The sequence below is a fragment of the Anser brachyrhynchus genome (assembly GCF_964034855.1).
Source record: "Anser brachyrhynchus genome assembly, chromosome: 5".
NCBI lineage: Eukaryota > Metazoa > Chordata > Aves > Anseriformes > Anatidae > Anser > Anser brachyrhynchus.
Window position 1 is genome coordinate 9,598,881 of NC_137699.1, and position 16,503 is coordinate 9,615,383.

Consider the following 16,503-nt stretch of genomic DNA (forward strand, 5'->3'; position numbering starts at 1 on the left):
CAGCCTTCCCCACTAGCAAAAGGGGAGCAGAGGGAGAGGGGACCATTTGGTAATGGCTGTCAGGGCTCCATGTGGTTGAAACCACCTCTCTGCTGATGTGAAGATGGAAGAAATTTTTTCCGTAGGATACTCAAGGCTGTATGCCTTCTGAACACATTCCTGCAGATTGATCACAAATGAGAAACAGAGAACAGCTTTTCCAGTGGTGGAAGGAGGTGGAAACATTTGCAGGTCTCATCTGCAAACTTGTTTTTGAAACCTTTTCTAATTAGGTCCTAGGAACAGACTCAAAGGCCAAGAATTTAGAAGTATCTGCTTGTCTGTTTTATTCCAGCTATGTTCCGCTTTCAAAGACGGTACAACGTGCAGAAATTTTTCTTATGTTAAAACCTGTGTTATCCCTACACTAAAAGTGTTACCTACTTTCTGTTAATGGTCTTGTTCAACCCCTACGAGTCTCCCAGCTATGCTAGATTTACAGTCAGCCAAAAATATTTCTGTGTTAAATTCTCTATTTCACTTGAACATGAATGACTTATTTCCTCTCCTTGGTATTAATGAATACTCAAGTCTGGAAAAGTTCAGGCTGCTTCGAAATGCCAAGATAAACATGAGAAAATCACGTGCTTCCAGTTGCCCCCTCCAGCTGTTCCTTAGCTGCTCTGAACCCGTGTCCAAGCAGCCCCGTCGGTGAGATGATATGTATGTCACATTGTGTGAGCCTAGGGAAAGGGCACATTAATAGAACCTCTTCGGTAGAAAATCAAATTATTCAAGAAATTAGAAACAAAACCTACTATGAAGATCAAGGCCTTTCCAATGTTGCCAGGAAACTGCAGAGTGCATATGTGCGCATGTTTACGTACAGCACGTCTGAGAGGCTACACACATACATTTCAGAAATCTGGAGGCCACAAAAAGAAAACTTGCAGTTATTTACTGGGAGCTGCCTAAAAAGCTTTCCAAAGTGTTTATGGGCCTTTCACATCTAAACCTTAACATGTTTCTGTGATCAGCAGGCAGGTGTCCCAAACATTTCATTTCAAATGACTCAGTTGTTAAGGACCCAATACTCCACTCATTTGTACTCAAACATTATTGATATGTGGCCTGATCAATCTGAGGACAGAAAGTCACCTCATAATTTACAAAAGTACATTGGAAAATTTTTAACTTGCCTTGCACTCCACAGAAACCATACACGTGTGCATATGCAGGTCTTGGCTTTGACTCAAGATCCAGTTCTGCAAGGTATGCACTTCTGCAAGAACAACACCATGCCATAGCAACCACCGAGTTCACTGCATTAATACCACCTGGACAAAAATTTAAGATGAACTTTACCTTTGTATCAAGATCATAAAGTCTCTTGACCTACTTGCGAACCTCCTACTTGGAGGTATTTCATGTTTGCTCAGGTTAAGCCTAATTACTGGGAATTAGGGCTGCAGCTTAGGGTGACGTAGTGATTAACGCAGACATGACACCAGCAGATGATAGTGACTGCCATTAGTCTGGCTCCATCTGATAGAGCAGTATGCCGGGGTTTGTCTTTAGAAACCAACAAGTATAATGTCAGTTGTCTATGGTTTGCACTTTTAAAAACATTTTAATTAATTTATGTATTTTTATTTAGGACTGCCTTTGATTTTTTATTTTTACTGAGAGCTCCATCTGTTTCTTACTGTACAGCTGCTCCAAAGCTCCCTGAGGGCAGAGAACAAGGTACCTACTGAAAGCTACCCATGGTGATGCAGCTGACTGAGGCTTCTCCTGAAGGGCCAGGAAACAGCAAAAATATATTGGTAGTCAGGAGATACTGCAAGATTGAATAAACACCAGAGCAAACAGTAGCCACAAAACCAGCCTAGGTAAAATCAGCCTGAAAAAAATATTAGAACTTTTTATTCCATAAAACTTTTTAATATTTTGACCTCACTAGGAAGAAATCCTGCTTCGGCATCAGCTCCAGTGAACCACGAGGAATGCTCTACCCTCCTCCAGAGGAAAGCAGCCAGAAGGCTAAGTCTTCAATTCAACCATCAACTCATTGGTTGCCATCACTGACTTATAGGCAGCAGCTCAAATAAAATCACATTCTAGAAAATTCCCTGTGCAGCAAAAGTGGAGACACTTCTCAATGTAATACTGCATTCAGCTTTTCAACCTGAAGTTGCATTTAACAAACCCCTAATGATGTGCTGAATCCACTGAGTTTCTTGCCATGTTGGGAAAAACTCTGTGGCTTTGAAACTAGAAATGAAAAATATTTCTGCAGATCAATTTGTTTATTCTATTTTATAAATGAAAAATAGCAGAACTGGCTGCTGGTTTGCTAGACTGCAAGAGGAGTATGTGAACAGGGTGCCCTGAGCCAGGAACATGGGACTTGAAGTTCATGAGATTAAAGAAAACAAAAACCTTCCCCAGCCTGGCACAAAAGAGCATCTAAAGTACATACTGTGAACTGAACAATCAGAGAGGGAACCCCGTAAGCATTTCACCAGCACCCTTCACCGTACAGGTTCAATGTTCTCATTACCTGTCACTTTTGACATGAACAACACCATACGCACAAAACCTTGGAGCCGCAGTTCCCTGAAGTGAGCGCTACTAACTTATTGAAGCAGCTGTGTTTGACTTTTTCTTTCATTCCTTTTAAATTTAATTTTATTATTTTATGGTTTCTTCCAAGGAAGTAGAATATATTGCCGTACAAGGAATAGCCTGTGACTCTGCTTATCATAAAAAAATATATGCTGCCTCTCCAGAACAGGTGATCAGAAGCCAAGTGCAGAGACAATACAGCAATTAGAGAAATAGCTGTTCCCTATTTTCTTATGTGTGGCCCTGAGCCTTGCCTTAAAGGAGGCAATTTAAGGGCAGACAAAGCTGCAGAGACCTCAGGACAGGAAGGGCTGGAGGCAGCTCCTGGAGCGAGAGGCTCAGGGGCAGTGCTAGGAGAGGGTTGGGCTGCACAGGGAGGCTGCTTTCCCCCTGTCCTTACCCACCACCCCTCTCCTTCCACATGACTCCTCGAGACACAGAGTCACCAGCTTGTGCTAGCTGTGATCGTATCTCCAAGCATGTTTCAAGAGTGTTCTCAAGTACTTGGGAAATTCAAGCAAAGTGCCAGAAACCTGCCTAACTGAAACGGATTTTCTACAATTTAGGATAGTTTCTTCAACATTATGAACATACTCTTCACTGTAAACTCACCATATACTTCCAGATTACTTTAGTCATCAGCATCTCATTTGCTTGGAAACAAGATACCGAGATTTTTCATTGCCAGGGAAGTTGTCACTGCAGCGGGAAGTGGAAGGGCACAGGGGAACCCCCTCGCCCCTGCCTCTTAATTCCTAAACACTGCTATCCATCTAGAATGTGTCAGATCCCCAAATTAGGCTCCTTTTGTTTACCTTGGGGAAATCAACACTCAGACGTGCTGGAAAATGCTCCATCTGACAATGCTCAAAAAAAATGTTTTCCCATTAGCACTGTCAAAGGCCCTACGAGTTTGCATTGAAAAGGAGAAGACTGACTGCAATTTGTACAGTAAACTCTTTGCTGGGATAAGTTGTGCCTCCTCCTTGCCACTGGGTAACTCTTGCTGTTGTTTTCAAGAACACATGAGCTGCATTCAGTTTCAGTTAGTCACTGAAATTGATTCATTTCTTGTGCTATTACTTGACAACCGGTTAGGGTGCCCAGGGTATAATCTTATATGCATAGAATAGAACATTACGTGTACGGATATCTGTATACCTCTCTATATAGATGTACATACTTGGTATTTAACTTTGCTTATTCTTTTTGACAGAATCAGAAATCAGGAACACCTGCTTTACCGTTAGACTAAAAATATGTTCTTGCTAATTTGCCATTTAAAAGCTGTGTTTTAACTTCAATAGTGAATATTTGCATTACCAAACACAACATTTTTGTTGAATTATTTCTTATACACAATAAAATAATTTTAGATACTGTTCTAGTTTTCACTCTGACGTATACCTCACCAAATATTCTGTAACATATAAAAAGCCCTGTTCTTTCCATCATTCTTCCCACTCATTTATGAGAACTGTCTGGAGACTTCAACTCCCCTGTCTTCATTATGAATCTATATAGATGTTACGTTATATTTTAACAAGTCCTACAGGCTCCAACCTCGTTATGCTATGCACACATAAATAATCAATAGCATGTCCCACCTCACATCTCTTACTATGTAAGAATGAGACAACAGGTTAATACAGGGAACAAATGGGAGAACACAAAATTCAGAACATTGTAACATCAGTGATCACAGTGCAACCACCCGTTTGACCACAGTATTTCTCTATCCGCCCCCCCCCCCCCCCCCCCTTTTTTTTTTAAATCTTGTTTAGTTGTCCTAACAAAGATGAGTACAGGACATGGAGCCCAAGAGCCAAAGGTTGCCTTGCAGGTTCCGTTGGGACATTTCAGCCCTATATAGGGAATAACACCTTTCCATCCTTTTGGCAAAACAGCAACAGAGTCAACAACAGCTAAGACACAGATGTGAAGCAGTACAGACAGAGACAAGTACTTGGTATAAAACCGGTTGTTGAAGTCCTCTTAATCTTATCAGTAATGTATAGCATGAGTCAGGAAAACTGTCCTTCCTGTAATATTTTGGTAGAAGTTTCAAAGAAGACCAGACTGCATTTCTGAACTCCTTGTAGTTAACAAGGAAGGAGAGAAGCACACAGGAGTGAAGATTATTTTGGGAGTGGAGGACTGTGCAGCCCAGCCTTGTCACAGTGAATTTAAACTAACCTCTAGGCCCAGGGAGATATCTCAAACAAACCAAGATTTCAGCCTGAACAGAAGTAGCGAGACTGAAAACAGAGAGGTCGGTCTGGTAATCATCAATAAAGAAATGCTAGTAGAAGACATATTCATGAATGGCTTTGGTCAGCAAGATACAGACAGAGAAAAACAAGAATCTGAGGACGGAACCAATTTTAGAAATATAAAAAAAATATCTTGGAAACGAAAAATGAATCCCCATAACAAGTTAACTGAAAATATCTTTCCATTTTGAACAAGTTCATCTCCTAGCCAGTGTCTTCTGGGTTCTAGCCAGCTTACAATAAAATGAACCATTTTTCAATAAAAATACCCTTTTTCCATGATTCTACAATTTAGGTAACTCATGCAACTGCCAGCACAAAATCTCCAAGCAGTGAGATATTCCAAGTAAGCATTTAAACAAAGTTTGAATTATTTTAGAATTAGAACCAAATGTTGCTCGAGCCCCGACAGCATTCCCTTGCTCCAGATCCAAAGCACTATACATAGAACCAAAATCTGGACTGGACGTGAACAAGCTTGTAGAATTACAACACGTTTAGAGTACAGTGTCATGGAGGCTCTCTCTTCCAAGTGTGCTAAGGCAAGAAAAGTGATTTAATACAATTGTGTTTGGGAATAACTCTGAAAGCCCTCAGATGAGATCAAGGTACTCTCTAAGCGAAGTCCTATGAGATGGATGGTGAAAACCCTATATCCAAATATCATCGAAATGGATATGAGAGACAAAAGATGGACTGGGAAGCAATCTCTTGAGCTGCGTTCAACAGGTCAGCACTAGTGACACCTAGTGACACTCCTTCGGCCAACCCTCCTTCCTCTTCAAGCAGCATTTTGCCGGTCCAGCTCTCCTTGCACTACACTACAATCTCCACAAACGATTTATACATACAGAGCTTTGCAGTCAATCTCAGAAACACACGTCAGGTTTACTGAGAGCTCGTCTGTGGCCCTTCAAGCTGCCACTGTTTTCTAAGCTGCACGATACTTGCAATTCTGTCAAAGAGATTTGGACAAGGATTTGGATAAAGCCGGTGGCTTGATAAGGTAAGGCTTGGCAGCAACTTGCATTTTCTTCATGGATTGTGGAGGCCATGTAATGACAGAACTGAAATATTTCTTGTTTACTTGATATAATTACTTATGATAGGACACACCACAACACTTACGACACCAATCCAGCTACAAGCAATTTAAAAAAAAAAACAAAAAAAAACAACGAAAACACAAGCCAGCAGAGTATAAACATAGAAATAACTAATATTTTGATTGACATTACAGAAAGATCACAACATTCCCAGTGAAATATGCATTCTGATCTGAACATACACAGTAATTTTGCTGTTTAATGACTAAAGAGTGAATTCCCAAGAGAAGAAGGATGTCACCACCTAGCCTAGAACAAGAAGCAGTAGTGGTTTAGTCCTGTGTCATTCTGTCCCTAATCTGATGTCAGCACTACAGAACAGTCTCTCATGCTGAAATCTTATTGGACTCTTTTTGAAATGCAATGTTAATTACAACACTTGCATATCATAGTGTGTGTACCAACTGAAACAAAACAGCACTACACTTTTCTTTCCTAAGAAACATTTGTTGTCTGCTACACTATTGCTACATTTGTACTCTTTTGATTTGCCCTAAGTATTATTTCCATGCTTTTTTATAAGATGCAGATGTTAGACTGATGGTTCGAAGTGTTTCAAAGTGGCCCTCCGCTCCCCAGCAATTATTGGAATATTGGTACCACATTTATAACCATCTATATGTACCAAAACCTCGCATGAACTGAGAAAGTTTGCTGGCTTTCATTGCCTCCAAAATTTTCCTTCTCCGTCTCCTTTCAAAACCCATGATGAACATGCTTGTAAACTTGCTGGTTATCCAAGATTCCTTCCTCCCCTAATTTTATTCTGAGGTTATCCTGCTCTCCAGACATATACAGGAGCTACTGCTGAACAGCAGCATCTCTACCGTGTCATAAGATGTTCATGCAGCAAATGCAATGGCCCAGGTTTTAATTAAAAGCACCACTGCATAACTTTTTTTAAAAAATTATTTTTAATGTATTTATGTAAAACAGTGAATTTAGCATATTGCTCTTCAGAAGACTTCAGACCAGTTTAAACTGTGAATATTACTCATCCGAGGCTGGCCTCAGCGGGCTTCCAAGATGTGCATGGCTATGGGCGCCCCGGTGTTCTCCAGGGGAAGGCCATCACCATCTCCTGAGATGAGATCAGGGGCTTGGAAGCCTTAAAAGCATGAATGTTTATTATGTATCCTAAGAGCACTTGTTATTACTTTTGAGAGGGGAAAAAAAGATTTCAGTTTATTGTTTCGGATTCAGTAAAACTCAGGCCAGGAAGATAAATTACTTGGGTGATACAACTATAAGAAGCATCTACGGTATTAAATTATCTCCTGTCTGATCTATTTTGACAGAACCAGTTTTACTAATACGTTATAAATCTTCTGTATAAACAAGATCCACCCCCCCCCGCCCCCCCCCCCCCCCCGGACAGCATTCCTTTCAATCTGAAAGAATAATTTAGGTTAAATGAATCTGCATTGTAAAGCATACAATCTGCACACTTGTTAATTCCTCTCGAGAAATGCACACTGCCCTTTGCTCCATCTTCTCCTTTAAAAGAAACAGAAGGCTTTACCCAGGAAACCTTAATGTGGTAGCACCTGAAAGTGGCTGTTCAAGTTTTTGAGCAAACAAGAATTTGGACTACTATAATGAAGTTTACCTTTTGTACATAAGTAAACTAAAATAATCCCTGTAGTCAAATTTTCAGCCTTCAGACACATACAGCAAGCAGGAACACAAATTTTTCCCTACAAGACATCCACAAATCTTCATCAACTTTAAGAGGATTTACTTGTCTACTGCAGAAGGAGAATCAAAGCCCTGGGCAGAAACAAATTGCATTCCTAACTCTCAGTCACAGGACTCAGAAGAATTGAGAACATTAACAGAAATGGCTAGAGTATTGAAAAAATGATCTGCTTCTAAAGCTGAGGCACATAGGCATACCTGCATCAACACACGTACACAAGGGTTTCAGACAATTGGAAAACCAGGTTACATGATCCCTACACTAAGCACTTCTGTCTCTGGTCATCTTTTTCCATTTCTTTTGATTTCTGTTTTCCAGATGAGGAGTGGAGGGAAGGGAGTTGAAAAACTAGAAAAAATATTGGAGAAGGAAAGATTATTTCTGTAGTCTCCCCTTCTAACTAAATTAACATTAACTTTATTTTTTAAAAGTCCAAAGTGTTCTTGATTTACTGTTTTCTTTCTACCTGATTTATTTTCCAGATGAAGGACTGTAAAAGGCAGACAATTTTTCAGCATGTTGTGTTATTTCCTGCTGTGTTATTTTGTTAACCTAAGGAGTTCTCAGAATACGGGAAAGAAAATGAACATATGTCACGGTACCTGAAGAATACACATGCAGCCAGAAACACCTAGGGCACGGAATGACTTCTGCACATCATGGCATGATGCTGCAAGGGGCTGAGTGTTTTCTTCCCAGAAGAAGGAAAGACTGCCATTTTCTGCGGCACACTTTCTGGGTGCATGTGAAGACAAGCCTTCCGTGCATTGCTGGGTTCCCTAAGATCTTCCATGTGTTTGTGAGACTTTTAGTTTCTGGTACAAAAACTGGAATTATTGAGTGTTGTGGTTTAACCCGGCTGGCAGCTAAACACCACACAGCCGTTCGTTCACCCTCCCCCCTCCCTCTCTGGGATGGGGGAGAGAAACGGGAAAGTGAAGCCGGTGAGTTGAGATAAAGACAGTTTATTAAGACAGGAATATAATAATAACAATAATAATAATAATAGTGATAACGATAATAGTATTAATAATAATAATGTGTAAGAAAACAAGTGATGCACAATGCAATTGCTCACCACCCGCTGACCGATGCCCAGCCTATTCCCGAGCAGCCGGCCCCCCGACCCCGGCCAGCCACCCCTATATATTGTTTAGCATGACGCCAGATGGTATGGAATACCCCTTTGGCCAGTTGGGGTCAGCTGTCCTGGGTCTGTCCCCTCCCAGCTCCTGCTGCACCCCCAGCCTGCTCGCTGGCAGGACAGAGCGAGAAGCCGAAAAGTCCTTGGCCTGGTGTAAGCACTGCTCTGCAACAATTAAAACATCAGCGTGTTATCAGCGCTCTTCTCATCCTAATCCAAAACATAGCACCCTACCAGCTACTATGAGGGAAAATTAACTCTGTCCTAACTGAAACCAGGACATTGAGGAATAGCTACATGCATTATTCATTAACATTTGCAAAGTCCTTGCCAGAGCTGTACCAGAAGAGGTTTAAATATTGTAATAAAGAAGATAACTGTAAATAACTAGGCCATCATGAACAGCTATGACCACCCAGTCAGATTTCCTGTGTATGAATACGTTTTGTTTGAGTTAGATTAGATCTTAAATTGACAACCATTCTTGAAATAAAATTTTATGTAATAGACAGATTTGTGTGAGCAGTTTGGAAGCTGAAGAACATTGCATCCTTTGTTACGGTTTAGAAACTAACATTTGCAGTATGTTACATTGCACATTAAATTAGAAAAATGAAAAGATTAAGTCAGGCCTTCTTTCAGTCAAACAGTCCACATACAAGAAGTGTTATAACTCGGACTGCATTTGAAAAAGGCAAGAATTATGAACTGTTAAGACTAGAGCAGGAAGAAATATTCTGTGTGCCTACATGGTACTACTAAGAAGAGACAACTGCTATTTCTTTCATTCGCATGTTGGTATTTAAAATCAAGATAATGAACCCATTTCAGTAAGTAGTCTCCAAGTGGGGAGTCCAAGTCTGACATCTAAACGATCAACCTGTAACAGTTAGTTTTATGTATTTTGGCCAAAGGCATGACAAATAGCAGATTTCAACATTCATTTCTCTCAGGGTTAGGCATCTCATAACCTTAAAAGAACATGAATCTCAGAGCCACGGATGTCCTACAGCTTGGAGAATAAAAGGCATTCTGAGGGAAGTATGGTATTTTGACATTTTACGTATTAGTGTATAAAGTAAGAATATTGCACAAGGAATTATTTTTGCTATTGCTAGTGATAAATTGAACAGTCTTCCCAGACTCTACCAGATAAACACAGTGGGTCTGGGGGACAGCGGTGTTCTTTTTTATTCAAGTATTTTACTCTGAGAAGTAACATGATCAACTGAGGACTCCTTCCTGTACAACTGAGAACAGAACAGTTACCTACAATTCTGCCATCATTTTCAACTTTCTTCAGTTTTCAAAATTCACTATCTTCAGCTTCAAAAGCATACATAGCATGGAACAAATCTTAAGGTGTAGATTGAAAGCACCAGATAATGGACTATCCAAGAACAAATCAACACTGCCCCACACCCTGAAAAAAAACAAATCAAAACCAAAAAAAAACAACGCAGACCCCACAATCCCCAATTGATCTGACTATATATACACATATCTACCACTGCACTATCACTGATTAAATTTTACTGCTATCCATAGATCTCTTTTTATGTCTGCCTGACACACTGCCTGCTGTCTGACAGGAAAGGCATCTGCCCCAGAACATCTCTCTCAAGCTGTCTCCTGCATCTCATATATTTCTAGAATGATGACATCACAGATCATAGCAACTACCTTAGACAATGACGGGGGACATGCCCATGACTAAATCCTCTGCATTTTCCATGTCACTGTCAGTTCTTAGTGATGGGGAGATCTGTCAAGCAGATGCACTGCTTCACTTGAAAATCGACTGACACAATCAGCTCATCTAGTTTGCTTTCCCTGAGCAAGGTAGTCTGAATCAGTTTGAAGAAACATGTATTAACAAAGATACTGAGGTTTGCTGTAGTCATATATGAACATTTTTCAAAACCTTTCAGTGAAGACTTCTGGGGAGACCTTACACTTTACAACTATATTAGTACCAGATGCTGCCTGCAGTAGCGTATAAAGAGACATTTCCATTTTGCCCCTCCGTCTCCACCCTTCCTCCCCCCCCCCCTTTTTTTTTTATAATTGTAAACGATCAAATATTATCCAACTAACAGGCAGTAACAGGGCAGGACAGGGCATCTTACAAACTTACACACGCTTGCACACACATATCCCTTCCATCTTTGGTTATTTATGATGCCACAGACAACACCATCAGTAATATTCAGAGTTCTAAAGAAATAGCAGTGATTTTAAAATAATCCCAGTGTAACATACAGAAAGTAGTTTCATGAAGTCTGGGTCACAACTGTTCCTTTTACGGTGATGTTGCCCTAAAATTTATTAACCTAAAATTTATTAATAAAATTAAAAAAAAACAAATACAAAACACCTAAAACCAAGACCCTGTAAATTTTATAAGGACCCAAGTCCTCCGTACTCTACTCTATATGGGATTTTAATCGTAGCCCCTTGGAATGTGCTTTTGCCTCATCCCACCTTTTCTTTTGACTTACAAATGTCTTCACAGAAATGACATATATCACTAAAATGACACATGCACACTCACTATCACCAAGGATCCCGTACAGAAATAGGTCTACACGTTCAAGGACTCTGCTGAGTTCCTTGAAAAACAATTTCATTTTTTCTGTGCATAAAGTCTGGGTAAGGGAGTCTGGAGGCTCTATTTTCCTTCTATACTTCAGGTACTGGTTAATGGCATGCATACTATTTTCATTACTGATATACAAGATACAGATGAAACACTAACACTGCAAATTAAATCAGATTTTCAGATTGTTCTGTTTTAACAATTTAGGACACTGTTTCTTGCTCAGGCACGCTGAGATGGGATCTGAGTGCCCATATACAGAACCCAGCTGATTTCAGTGGGATTTACACAATTTCTTAAAAATAAACAAAGCAGAAACAAACAATAAGACAGTTGTGGTGGATGCCAGGGTTGGTGGACGGAAAGGAGCTCTAATGAATTGAAAGCAGTGACTGTCAGAACTCTTTTAGTGATGTTATCTTGACAAGCAATTTTGAACTCATCAGGACTACTTTGCAGTCTTAAAAACACGGAATTACACTCAGTTCTGAGGTCCTCTTGGCATTTATTCCCTCACAATTTCTGTATAATTATAATCAGGAGTGAAGCTCTGCCTTTCTGAGAAATAATATGAGTCCTTTTCCTCAAAGAATTTACAACTTGTACAAAGTCCCCCTCCCCCCCGGAAAAAAAGAGTAGAGAGAAAGGTAAGAGAAACAGGACTCACAACAAAGCAGGAAGAGAAGAAAGACAACATCACAAATATTTCCATTCTGTTTTGGTGCATTAATTAGTAAATGGAGATTTAATACCAGGAGCTTCATATACTGAAGAATTAAAACATACTGAAATAGCTTATGAAAAAGATCTAGAATTAATAAATAGCAGACATGATATGTGAAAGTTGAGTATGAGAAAAGTGCGTTAGTATGAATGTAGTTCATCCACAAAATCATCTTCAAAGCTCGGTAACCACCATTGTCAAAGTGCTCCTGTTGGGAATGCCAGTGGCTCTTTGGCAATTTATTTCCTAAAAATTAAGAGAAATCCTTGATTTGTAGTTTCTTATGTATAGAAACATATGTAGTTAATTAAAAGACCATTGTCTATGAATCAAAGTAATGTATCCTGACATTTACTGTGGCATCAAGTAGGTTACTGGGCACACCAGTCTGTTGAATTAAAAAGCAATTCCATTGTTTTCAAAATGTTTCCTATTGATTCACACAAGACTTAACTGAAAACAGAGTTTGCACTAAAGCCGTGGAGAACTCAGAGCTTATGAGATTGGGCAGCAGTATCTTGTTTTGAGGTATCTTGAGAATAATACAATCCCAGTTCTCCAATCTGACACGTTAAAAAAAAAAAAAAAAAAAAAAAAGCAACAACAACAAAAAACGTTTGTTTTTCCCCTCCAAACACTTCCAAAGATTGCCTAAGGAAATAATTTGTCTTTCATTTCACGTCATCCCACATGGCAAACCCAGGCAGCTGATTTGCAACAAGGAAAGCCATCTAGATGGGTTCTGATTTCAGTCCAACAGATGAAGAGTTAGGGCAGGGAAGCATGGCCTGTCCTTTTCCAGACAGCTTTGTACAGAACAGCAATAACCAAAGAAATCTTTCACTGAGCATCAAAATTATGTTTTACCTGAGAGTTATCTTAGGGATGACTGTAGCACAGGTTCCCATCAGTTGGCTCTTAGACAAAATTCTAATCATTGCTTACCAAAACTTAACTTATTTTTGGCTTCCGTTTATTAAATGTTTAAATTCAAGAGAGCCCAGTCACAGTCTTGACAAGTCTTTTACTGTTTTCTTTGCACAAAACTGCTCCTACTGAAATATTTGCTACACCTGTAAAAACTGTCTTAGGAGCTGAGATGGCAAACAGCAAAAAATGGATTGGGCAGCTGCAGTGCAAGATGGCAGTAAAATTATACTCAGTGTCAAGTAGCTTGTGAACCTTCAAAAAGAAAAAAAAGTATTTCCTCAATACTGATCGATTCTGTGTAACCCTGTGGGACGCCACTGAGAATTTTTTACATGATATATCCATACCTTGAATTATTCCAAACAACGGAGCACCTGATATCACAGCTCAGTATGGTTTGGGATTTAGCATTTTCTATTTTAATATTATTTTTAGACCATCTGAACAAAACGTGGCCACACTTACCTCCTGAACTATCAGGCAACTAATTTAATGCTGATACAGAGGCAGATAGCATACTGGCATGTGCCTGTACAGCTCCACTGACCTCTGCCCTTTTTATGTTATCAGAAGTTTGGTACGCTATCTCTTATCTCTGTGCAATAAGAATATGTCTGATAGATCAGTGTTTAGAACATAATGTTCCTAATATCACAGATGCTGATATATACTCCCAATGCCATTTATTACCTCAGAGTTATTTAATTTTGTCGATTACTGTTGCATTTAATTATGTCCTGCTTTCAGAGTTCAACTTCAGATTATCAAGCTTCTTTTGATTCTAGAAAAGAATGGAATATGAACATAGCCAACCCTTTTATTTATGACATCTTTAACTACTGTAGGTAAAACTTATGACAATGAGGTTACTTTAAAATTTTGTATCATTCTAAATCTGCATTTTTTTTAAAAGATATTATTAAAAAAAAGCTACATAAGAAGAATTTCTTGACTCACTAAATAACTTTCAAGTAGAATATAATACCTGTTGAATTCTGATGTTTTAGGACATGAACTGAATGACTGGTCATTCATGTCTCTTACGTTTTGTACAAATTGAAAAAAAGAAAATAAAATGCAAGACCTTGATGAACACAGCATCAGAGAATCACAAAAATAATGCATATAATTTTCCTTGCATACCATACATGCCAAAGGCTGAGCTTGATTTGAGGCTTTTGTGGGAGAACAGACCCTCTGTCTAGCTCAGAGCCTCTGAGCAGCTCAGCTGGCTACGCTCAGTCTAACATAAGCACAACCTCCTCTCTACCTGAGGTCATTTTTCTCCATTTCCACTTGTGTATGTGGGAGTCAGGTAAGATGAGAAATTAATATTTTGGGAGTTGCATCCCAGCCAAAACATCGCTTATAAAATATTATACCTTGAAGGTAATCTTACTGAAAATAGAGTGAGAGATTGAGTGTGCCAAGCAGCTACGGGAATGAGTTTTGATTTTCATCAACAGAAGAAATGGGAGCAAAGCCCCATTATTTTAAGGTAATGATTTTACTCCTCCATTTCACAGTCTTCTTGTCATATACCATAAGGGTTTGTATTTCACTCAGATAAAATGATCCTTCATCTCCACTTCCTTATGTATAACATTCACCCTGTGACTCAATTATTGGAAAGTCCCATCACATAACACCTCAATTATTGGAAAGTCCCATCACATCACACATTTTTCAAGGCTGTCAAGAGCTTGAAGTATTTCAAAGTGACAAGGACTGTACGTGCTCAGTTTGAGGAGCAGTGATGGAGGCTCTCCCTCCCCAGTCCTCCCGATGCCAGTGAGTATCCATTTTTAAAAACTACTCCCCCCAAATCCTACCCTCCCCCCCAGAAAAAAACCAACAACAAAACAACAGCAAAAAACAAAACTCCCCAAAAAACACCACAAAACCCACCTTCAATAATGTGTACTTCAGTTAACTGTATAGAAAAAGACTTTGGTTGTCCAAGAAATGAGCGATCACTGTAACACATGAAATGTATTTTTCCTAGTTTAAATTTTGCTATGTAACAGGCATCTTCAAGGTAGGAAGGGGAAGTTCTGTCTGCATCCAGACAGAGCGTGGGCTCTGATTTAGGAGGAGAGCCTGACTGTATTGCTATAGAAGAGCAATAAAAAGTCAGTAGGTATTAGGCAGCAAAATGTGAGCTGAAGAGGTTCTGTCTTCTGCTAACAAATGGAATTATTATGGGAATTCAGCTAGCACAACACGTGAAAGTGCACCAACAAGGAGGCTTCTGGTGTCTGGTCCAGTCCCTCAGTCCCTCCACCTTGTCCTGAGGCCATACGATCCAAGATCAAACAGTCCTGTGTGCCCAGTCCTGGCTTTCCTGCCAAGTTCCTGGGTTGGTTCCTCCCAAGTTTTGTCTTGGGAGCAACTACACTGTCTGCCACATCACCGTTTGCGGCAGCAAAGCTTTGTAGTGAAAGGAATAGGGAAAAAAACAAACAAACAAAAAACCCCACACCCTTAAGAGTACAGAAGCACTCTCTTGTGTACCACAGCAGCTATGGAGCACTCCGGAGCCAGGTGCGTGTGGCTTTGCAGCTAGCTGTACACACACTGTTGTGTTTGGTATATCAACACAGTAAGTTACGCCAACAAGTACCAGATAAACATGGACAAACTTCACCTAGCATCCATGCCCACACACACAGAGAGCAGCCCCTTCCAGTGTCTCTGAGACTCCTTATGCACTTTGCTCTTGCACTGAGAAACTACTGTCACTAGCCCCTAAGTGTTCAAGATGACGAGTAAATACATGTATTTTTCTCAAGGGTTTAACTGTACTTACAGCCAGTACAATCTTCAGGTAAAAACTGTACTTACAGTCAGTACAATCTTTAGGTAAAACAAAATTAACATCAAACAGCATTCAGGAGAAAGGTGACCAAGAAAAAAACATTTTGAGCTGCAAAAGGTTAAGCATTTGTAATTAATTTTCCAACAGTTAGACATCTAATTTCCCTTTTTCTGTTACATTTACATTCACGTAAATTAAGCACAAACGAAGAAGGAAACCTAAACATGCACTTGTGTATGCCAAGATTCATTCGTTACATCAAGACTGTTAAAACAGGCTTTTCTCATGCCAAAAAATCACTAACATAGAACCTTCACCTTCAGAATCAAGCCATGATCTTACATTAACAATACATCTCAACACATGAAGCACGCCTTGCCTTTCAAAGCTGCTGCTCAGCAGCACCGTGTCTTTTTCTGCTGTTATTTTTGAGATGTGGCCACTCACACATTTATACATGCTTTACCCCAATCATACTCAAGATATTATATACAGTCCTTAAGACCTTTCTTCTAAATTACCCAACTCTTAAAGAAAAAAGTTATGATATAAACATGAAAGTGAAGTTCAAGTCTTTTCCTGTGACTCTTGCTACTACTCAAA

General features: G+C 39.6%; 1 protein-coding gene across 9 annotated transcripts in view; it reads right to left on the reverse strand.

Annotated features, from left to right (window-relative positions):
* The window catches only part of LOC308195530 (uncharacterized protein), a 103,862-nt gene that overhangs the window by 56,538 nt on the left and 30,821 nt on the right, over positions 1–16,503 (reverse strand). The gene's annotated exons all lie outside the window — the stretch shown is intronic.